This window comes from Myotis davidii, unplaced genomic scaffold (assembly GCF_000327345.1).
Source record: "Myotis davidii unplaced genomic scaffold, ASM32734v1 scaffold441, whole genome shotgun sequence".
Lineage (NCBI taxonomy): Eukaryota > Metazoa > Chordata > Mammalia > Chiroptera > Vespertilionidae > Myotis > Myotis davidii.
Window position 1 is genome coordinate 777,022 of NW_006291818.1, and position 10,168 is coordinate 787,189.

The window sequence follows — 10,168 nt, forward strand, 5'->3', positions numbered from 1 at the left end:
ACTACATGTGGTGGCTCCTCTATCAACCTGGTCCCTGCATTGAGTCTCCCAGCTGACACAACAGACATGTGGAGTGAGAAAGCAATAAACCCTTGTTGTTTTAAGCTCCTGAGATTTTTTGGGGGGCTGGGGGGAGTGGGGTTACTATACCATAATCTAGATCAGTGATGGCGAACCTTTTGAGCTCGGCGTGTCAGCATTTTGAAAAACCCTAACTTAACTCTGGTGCCGTGATACATATAGAAATTTTTTGATATTTGCAACCATAGTAAAACAAAGACTTATATTTTTGATATTTATTTTATATATTTAAATGCCATTTAACAAAGAAAAATCAACCAAAAAAATGAGTTCACGTGTCACCTCTGATACGCGTGTCATAGGATCACCATCACTGATCTAGACTATTCTGGCTGATAGAAAACAAAGTACAAAATTATAAATTATGGTAACTTCTGGAGGTTCAGGGGCCAAGAAAAATTTATGATAACTTCTGTGAATAAAACAAAGAAGTTGCTAATAGAGCAATACAGATTGAATGACAGATGTTCTTAATGCTTTGAACTTAAGCCTTATTTAAGGGGCCATCTAGGGAGGCTTAGAGCAGTGTTTCTTAGGAAACAAATATAGTGGTCTCCATGGTCAGGGAATGCTTCTGAGAAGATATGAAATTTAAGCTGAGATATAATAGATTAAGGTAATGGATGTGTCTTCTTTGGCCAAATATTTATTCAAATATCATCTCATTATTGAATTTTAAGAATTCTTTACATATTTTGGATACAATCCCTTTTCAGTTATATGTTACAAATATTTTCTGTCAAAGACTTAAGTAGTCTTTGATTCCTATTTAAGTTTTTTAACAATGTCTTTTAGAAAACAATTTTTTTTTACTATGAAGAAGTCTAATTAATTTATTTCTTTTTTCTTTTGTGGATCATGCTTTCGGTGTCATATTTAAGAAATCTTTATGTAATGCAAGGTCAGGATTTTTGCCTCTGTTTTCTTCATGAAGTTTTATAACTTTAGCTCTTGCATTTAGTTCTACATTACATTTTGAGTTAATTTTGTATTGACACATCTTTTGAACCCTCCTCTCGACAGATGAGGAAAGCTAAGTGAAAGGGGTTTAGTTCAGGTTCTGAAGCAAACTAGTGATAGAGCTAGGAGAGATTGTCTTTGTCCCTTCCAGACAGTGTTTGCTCTGATAGAGCTTATTCTAGTCCACATTTCCCAGCTTTGAAGTTGCATAATTGTTGCCCCTAGCCTCACTTGTTAAAAAGTCCTTTTGAATGGTTGAGCTAGCTGGTGTGTGTGTGTGTGTGTGTGTGTGTGTGTGTGTGTGTATTTATCAGCTCAAGTCCGCTGTGTCTGTTCCTTGACTCAGCAGAAACACAATTGTTTAGCATCATTGTTTATACACTTGGAGCCAGCTGAGCACAGCCCATGTACATTTCTTCCAGCTAAATAGCTTTAGCTTCTTTTCCTGCCAGGGGCTACGTCTTTCCCTCCCAGCCCTTGCACCACTCCCTGACACTAATGTCCTGTACATGGCATTTTGCCACTTGGTAGTGAACATTACAGCTTGGAAAGCAAGGACAGGCGGGAACATGTAGTGGGGTGGATTTCCCAGAGGATGCTGGGGAGAAAATAGCTGCTGACCTCCATTCCAATCTGTCAAGCAGGACACCTGGACTTGTTAGACCTTTCAAATTCCTGGGATCTCATGGGGAGAGGGAAGGCCAGGGCAGAGGGACCGGTGAGGAAAGGATGGGCCAAAGGAACCCAAGAATTATTACTTGTCATTCAAACACTTACAGAGCTGACTGTTTTATCCTGTAGTTTTGGTCCAATTATAACCTGTTCTTTTCACCTGATCCTATAAAATTGCATCAGTAGTTATCTGCCTCTTGATGAAGCAAATTTTAAAATTCTATTCAAATGGTAGTCTAACAGCAGTGAGCTGGGAGCAACTGAGATACCCACCTCTACAAGAGTGGAAAAGGGATATGTGGTGGAGGCATGCTACAGAATGTTCTGCAACAGGTGAACACATCAGGTCAGATGTGCATACACGGCAATGTGGAAAGACCTTAAATGTGTACAGTTGAGTACAAAAAAGAAACAGAGTAAGAACTAGAGTATAGCCTGAATAAAATTAATAAAAAACACATAATACCCTCAAAACAACAATCCTTATTTTATAAGTATACATATTTGTATCAGGCCATCTATCAACTACATAAAAGTAGATCTCTAGTGTGGGAAGGGAAATTGAAGTGTGTGGGGGAGGCGGGGGGGGGGGCGTTGACTGTATGAGTTTCCTGTGCCTGCTGTAACAAATGAACACGAACTGGGTAGCTTAGAGCAACATCAATGTATTCTCTCACAGTTCTGGAGGCCAGATGTCCAAATTTGGTATTACTTGTTGACATCAACACCTTGATTTTGTTTGAAGATCTTAAGTAATTCTAGTGGGTTGAATAGTGTCTCTTCAAAAGGTATGCCTGAGTCATAACCTTCAGTACCCATGAATGTGAACTTATAGAGAAATGGGTCTATGAAGATGTAATTAAGTTAAGGATCTCAAGATGAGATCATTCTGGACTTAGGGTAGACCCTAAATCCAATGACTGGTATCCCTGTGAGAGATAGAACAGGGCAATTTGAGCCACATAGACATAGAGTGAAAGGCCACATAGAGATGGAAGCAGAGATTGGAGGGCAGCCACGGTCAAGGAATGCCATGATTGCCAGCCGCCGCCAGGAGCTGGGAGACTTGGAATACATTCTCCCTCAGGGCCTGCAGAGGAGCCAACCCTGCTGGCACCTTGATTTTGGATGTCTGGCCTCCACAACTGTGAGAGAGAAATTGTGTTTAAGCCACCCACTCCGTGGTAAATGTTTGTGGCAGCCCTAGGAAACAAATACAGTAATTTTACCTTCCAAGCAATAAACACACAGGTCTATTAGCTTCATTTTGCTCAGAGAGGCTGTTTGTTCACTGTCAGAGCTGCCCCTATGCCATTCAGAATGTTTGGAGGCCATGTCCATAAAGGCAAAATGAGATGGAGATTTGAGATTCTTCTTTGGTTTGCATAGGAAAGAAAACCTAACATTTATTGAGCCAGACTCCATGTCAAATGTTTACAGTCATTATTTTGTATAATACTCACACTATCTCTATGAGGGAGGTGCTATTATAGTCTTTATAGCTTGGGAACTGCAGCACAGCAAGGTTAAGCAACAAAGAAAAGATTCTAATGTAGGTCTTTCAACCCCTGAGTATTTATGCCTGAAGGTCCTGATTGAAAGATAAAATTCAACAAATCTACATAATTGTTCAAATTTACCCTTGCCATTGTGAATGTAGAAAAAGCTATAAAGCTCAAGGTTTCTGTTAACCAACACACACACACACACACACACACACTGAGGCAAAAGTAGGTTTACAGTTATGAGTATGCAAAAACAGTTTATTCTTGTATTATTATTATTTATTAACTAGAGGCCTGGTGCATGAATTCATGCACAGGGAGGGGGGGGGCCCTGGGTGGTTGGTGGGCTGGCCCTGCCCCTGGTCAAACTCTGGTGGAACTCTGGGTTGAGGGGACAATTTGCATATTACCCTTTTATTATATAGGATTGTATTATTTTCCATCCTAACAGAAAAACTACTTTTGCCCCACCCTGTATATAAAGTTGAGATGTAAATTGTACATAACATTGTATTATTTTTAGTTGTACAACATAATAATTCCATATTTGTATATACTGTGAAATGATCACCACAATAAGTCTAGTTAATATTCATCACCTCACATAGTAATACATTTTTTTCTTATGATGGACTTTTAAGATCTACTCTCTTAGCAACTTTCAAGTCCACAATACAGTACTATTATCTAGAGTCACCATGCTGTCCGTTACATCCCCAGGACTTATTTTATAACTGGAAGTTTGTACCTTTTGACCACCTTCACTCATTTTGTCCACCCCTATTATTCCCACCACCACCTCTGGCAAGCACCAATATGTTCTCTGTATCTATGAATTAAGTTGTTTTGATTCCACATATAAATAAGATCATATGGTATAGCCAACTCTTAAAGTTAAAAAAAAAAAGATGAGTTGAATAAAATTTAGACTGTTCCTTCATATTCATATCATATCCAAAGGCTTTCTCCTAAGAGAAGCTGCTGAAGAGTCAAGTCATTAAAAAACATGTTAGAAGCTGCTCCATAGATCCCACTGATACTCATTTGATTAAGAAAATATTATCTTTCCCCACAGCTAGACTTTTGTCAGAGATAGAGAAAGATAACTGAACTGGCAGGTCAAAGGCCCAGAGAATTCATTACCAAGATAAATAGAAAAAAAGGGAATTTCGTGAGGCTCCTCAGGACTTACTAGGGTGAGCAGGGCAATCATTTTTCCTGGTGTCATTGCACATCCTTGTTCTGATCAGAAAATGAAGACAATTGGATAAGCCTGATGGGTAGTAGGTGACCCAGTAGGTTATTTTCGTGACAAACACTTTGAGCATTTTCCCTTTCACTTTGTTGTAAGTTGGTTTAACCAAAGTTAAAGCCAAAGCCAGTGAGTGGTCATTTCCTCAATCCCAGGGTCACGGCTAAATTATCCATTTCAGTAGAAAATGAGCTCACATCTCTTTTACCTCTCACTAATTTAAGATTATGTCTTTTTGCTCCCAGGATCCCCCATTCTGGCAATAGTTCCAGGGCTTACTCATTCTATGATAGTAATCATGGTTACAATCAATCTCTTTGTGGAGAGAAAGCCTCAAAATTGCATCTTTTCATCTTGTCCTCTGCTGACACATGTTGCTCTTGTCTCAGCCCAGGCCATGGCTGCTCTAGAGCTGGCCTTGCCTGATTTGGTAGCAGGAGCTCTGAAAGTTCAGGAGCTGGGGGCTGAGCCATGCCCCCTCTATTGTTGATGCCACCACCATGGTGGTGTCATGTGTGGAGGGGAGGATGCTGATGGAAAGGGGTGACAAGATGCAGGAGCTGTGGTGCACCTGGGGTGCCTGGCCAAGGCTCCTGTAGGGTTTGAGCTGGAAGGGAATCCCTGCCTCAAATCACTCGCAGCCGCTGCAGCCTGTGTCTCAAAGGTGTTGGCTTTCTAGTAGTGTCGTTGGAGGTGAAAAGGCGGGAAAAGGTGAGTAAATGTGTCCCCCCATTCTGACTCGTCCTGGGAAGTCTTCTTTGGGTCTCTTCCCCTCATCACTTGTCCTCTCGATTTCTGATTTTGTGGGTGAGCTGCAGACTTGGGACCTCTCAACACTTTAATGATTTGAGACTCTCTCCCCATTTACTGAATCAACTGCTGGCTACATCTCCCCAACCCTCTTGTATTCTTCCTTTAGCTGCTGCTCCAAGCAAGGCTGTGTGGTCTTTGCAGGAGTTGCTACACGAAGGAATGTTACATGAAGGACATCCTTTCCGTTCAAGTTTCCCAAAACCAACGTGTGAAGCAAAGTGAGTACCAGCCTGGGGAGCAGAACCCGGGGTCTGGGATTGGGCTCTGCTGTCTGACCTTGGCATGTTCCCTCACCAAGGCTCAGTTTTATCATCTGTAAATCCCGGTCAATCCTAGTAACACCCAGAGGCACATCCAGCGCTAACACTGGATGACTCTGGGTTTCATAGCCCCACTCACTCATTTTCACTCATTTTCTGAAAACTACTTTCTGGTGCAGCTCCCTCTCCACTCTGTATGCTGACAGTGCAGAATGGCATTTTCATTACCTGGGCACTGACCTACTTCAGAGCATTATTCAGTGAATCTTCAGAGTGATAAAGAGAGCACACATTTGATAATCATTATAGTTTTACCTCTTCCTCTGCCTCGGGCATATTTGTTTGCTGAAGCTCAATGGGTTCAAAGATCCAGCATCGTGGGGGTGCTGGCTGCTTCTGGACGTGGGCTGCCACTCAGTTCACTGCTTCGGAGGAGACCACTCCTCTCCCGGCCCCGACAAACTCCCTTCTCATTTGTTGAGCCCGAGGTCTCCTGGGAACTGGCTCTACCACTAACCAGCTGGGTGGTCTTGGGCAAGCGTGTGGCCTTCACTGTGCCTGTTTCCTCAGTTGGGGATCCTAACAGCACCCTTGGAGCTATTCATCTGAAGTACTTGCTCAGAATCCAGATTCCTGGGCCCCAGCTCAAGCCCATGGCCCCGGCACCTCGGGAGTTGGGGCCTGGGGTCTGTATTTTCACAGCTCTTCCCCGTGACACTGTATGCCCCTGTTGGAGAACCCGGGCCTTAAATATGTGATGCTTCCCAGCTCACACGGCACTTGAATTTGCACCCATTCACTAAAACGTCACCATGACTCTGAGAGGTAAACAGGGGCCACCTTACTTTTCAGACACAGGAAACAGCTGTCCCAGGTCACACAGTGCCTCCAAAGCCCAGCACCCAGCACCCTCCCGTCTTCTCTCCGGTTGCTGACTCTCCCAGCAGGAAAGCATGCTCATTTGCCGCCGTCACAGAACTTGGCGGACTTTGTTTCATTTCTTTGCGTTCGGTGCGTGAGTTTCCTGGCTCCTGCTTGGCAGATAGCTATCATCTTCCTTTATAAATGTTTTTATCTGCTGCCGCTTTTATCTTATCAGACGCACAGTATGTCTTCGTCTTTCTGCTTCTAGAGATAATTACCACTTTGCTATATGTCATAAGCGCCATCTCAGTCACAGCTCAAACTAACAAATAGGCTTGTTTGCGTGTGGAGAGAAATCTGGCAGTGCCCTGCTCAGATGGGGCGAGGATTCGGAGCTCTCATCCCTCTGTTTCCGTGCCCTTTAACGGACGTGGCTGCACATGTGGGTGGAGAGATGCGGAGGACTCGCGTCCACTGACATTTTAGGAGGCATGATTGTGAGTGCCTCAGTGCACTGAGTCTTTAAAATGAGCTGGGAGGAAGTAGGTGATGCAGTGTCTCTGAGACACGGCTGCCCACACCTTTTGAGAGATAAGAGGTATGCCAGGATCAGGGCAAGGTTGTCTGTTCCTCGTGGTTGCTACCTTGGAGTTCACAGAAAGTGTCTGCCATGGGCCCGGGGTTGCTGCTGGACGGTGGGGTCAGTGGTTGGGAAGAAGAGTTAGACTTGCTGCAGGGAAAAGCAACAACAAACTGGAATCCAATGGCCCCTCTGCATTTGTCTCTCACCTCCTTTAATCCATAGCAACCACCGGAGGTTAAGAACAATTGCTTCACTTTTAATCCCACACAAATTTACATTTGATCATCTATAATAATAAAAGCATAATATGCTAATTAGACCGGACATCCTTCCGGACAACCTTCTGGATGAAGCTGGAAGGAAGCCTGGGCTTCCTGCCAGTGGCTGGAGGGAAGCCTGGGTCCCAGGTGCCAGAGGGAAGCTGGTGCAGGGCAGCCAGGGAAGGAAGGCCTACTCTTGCACGAATTTCGTGTATCAGGTCTCTAGTCTTCAACAAAGGTGATTCTGGGACATGCAGTACCAGTGTAAACAAGTTGACAATAGAACAATCCAGCACAAATTGTTATGGGGCTCTCTCTTTTTAATCTACACTTTGCTTTTTACTCACATCTGTTGTATCTTGATGACCAGTAGAAACATCCAATTTTAACATCCTAGTCCCCATTCCATGATTCCTCCCTTCCATTTGGCACATTTGAGCACGCCCCTCAAAGAAGCATAAAGTACAAGCCAGTGATGCCCCATTTGCAACTTACTCTGGAGGGAACCAGCAAACAGCTGGTTCCCTGGCCTTGGGCTACTTTTGAAATGCAGTCAATGGGAAGAAGGTCGTGCTGGACGGGGCATATTTGTGACACACTCAGGCTGGGGACTGGGACTTTAGTCATCAGTTTCCGATGCATGCTGGAAAGGAAACTCACTGAAATAACTCATATTCATAGGGGTTGTTGGTTCTATTTTCCAAGTTACAACATTTAAAACTAAATTCAAAGTTGTTAGTGTGCACCACTAACCCCGCACGGAGCTGGGTAGCAGCTGTTAGGGATGTTATAGTCAATTAATTGTTGTGTTTTCCCGTAGGTTGGTGCAAAGCAGTGGAGGGAAAAAATGCTGGAAATTGCTTTGAAAAATGAGCAGGCAGGAGCCACGAGCTGACCTCCCTCCCACTGTTGGGAGTTTCTGCAGGTGTGGCACACACCACAGCCAAGCCATGGATGTGGCGAGTCATCCTAACCGCTGCTCACCAGACAGTCTATCCGCTGACTCAGGGAGAGAGGGCGATGGAAGATGGGTGAATGGCCTCCCTGGAGAGCTGTCAGAGGAGCGGAGACAGAAGGAAGTTAGAGGAAAACAGGATGCTCAGAAATCCACAGGGCGTGGAAAGGCACCACGTGGTGTGGGCAGGGATAGAGAACATGACACCCTCTGCTTGCGAGTAGAAATGTAGTTCTCTTGGTACCAGATCCTTAAGAATGCTCACACACCCAAACATATCCTCTTTGCCTGTGAAATCTGTCCTCCACACTCCCTTCATTCAACTAAGGAAGACAATATTATGTAATAAAAATAACAATCATATCGATAGTAACAGCCAATACATACTGAGCACTTATTATGGGCCTGGACTATTGCAAGTACATTGCATGTATGAGCTCATCAGTTTCTCACAACAACCCTGTAAACTGGGTACCATTATTGTCCCATTATTGTCATGCAGAAATGAAGGCTCAGAGAGGTTGCAAAACATGTCCAGGTGGCAGCAACGGTGAGTCGGCTTATGTAGGGATTAAAAGCATTACCTTTGATTTCAGACCATAAAATGCTAGATGTTTGGCTTTGGGCAAGTTGATTAATATAATGACTTTTAGTTTTCATCTATAAAATGGGAATAATAATAGTTCCTATATCTCAGAGTTGTGGTGAAGATTAAACATATTGTGGTATTTATATGCTTGGCATATAATAAGAGCTCAATAAATGGTCTCCTATTATCATTATTTCCTAGGATCTTTTGTCTTTTTCACCCCAGTTGCTTCCAAGCATTTCCCCTTTACATACCCATATCATTGTGTGTGTGCGCGTGTGAATGCGCATGTATGTGTGCATCCATGTGTGCACATGCACTGCTCGTCAATGGGGAAGGGGGGTGGAGAAACGGGGTAGCCACTCAGAACTCAGCTTAACACTGGGAACTGTACAAATGGCTGCAGCCTCCCTGGGGTGTCAGCTGCCTGCCATTTTTTGTTTGTTGATTTATTTTGATTTGACACACCAGGGCAGATGGCTGGGGGGAAGGAGGGTTGGTAAGAGTCAATATTTGGTGACATGTGAATAATTAATGCACTTGTGGAATTAATCAGCCTTATCATTTTTGGCTAGTTGCCATGGCTATGGAAAGTCATGTGTCCTGTGTGTAAATCAGAGTAAAGGGATTGCAGCATATCACTGCTCTTTGTTTTTCTCAATCCAAGGCTCTTCAAAGTGTCCCTGTCCTCTCAATCAAGGCCATGGTCTCAGGCCCCCTAGGTGAGGGTTCATCTGTGCTTGTGAATGATGGAGTGGACTTTCTATCTCTCTTGGGGTCATGCGCAATTATAGGGTAATAGTTTAAAGGCCAGCAAACAGGTTTGGGAAACAACAGAAATACCAACATTTTGTTTTGTCATATAAGTGCATTAAAAAACAAAAACCAAAAACCCTACCAATATGTATTTATAAAAGGGCATTTTAATACCTAAAAGTAGGAAGAACACAATTTAAGAATAGAAGATAATTCTTTAAATATAAGAAATTTTGTTTAATTTAAAAAACAACAACAACAAAAAACGCCTCTCCATCTCCTTGTTTTAACCATTTCATTGATGATTAGTGACAGCCTTCTTACAGATTGACCACCTGAGTTACTTTATGTAGATGGGGGCAAGAAAACAGGGTACTTCATTTGGTTCTAGTGCAGGGGTGGGCAAACTTTTTGACTCGAGGGCCACAATGGGTTCTTAAACTGGACCAGAGGGCCGGAACAAAAGCATGGATGGAGTGTTTGTGTGAACTAATATAAATTCAAAGTAAACATCATTACATAAAAGGGTACGGTTGCCGGGAGCCGGTCCATCCTTGCTGTTTCAAGGGACCTGGCATATATGGCATACTGTTCTTAATATGTTTGCTCACCTTCTCT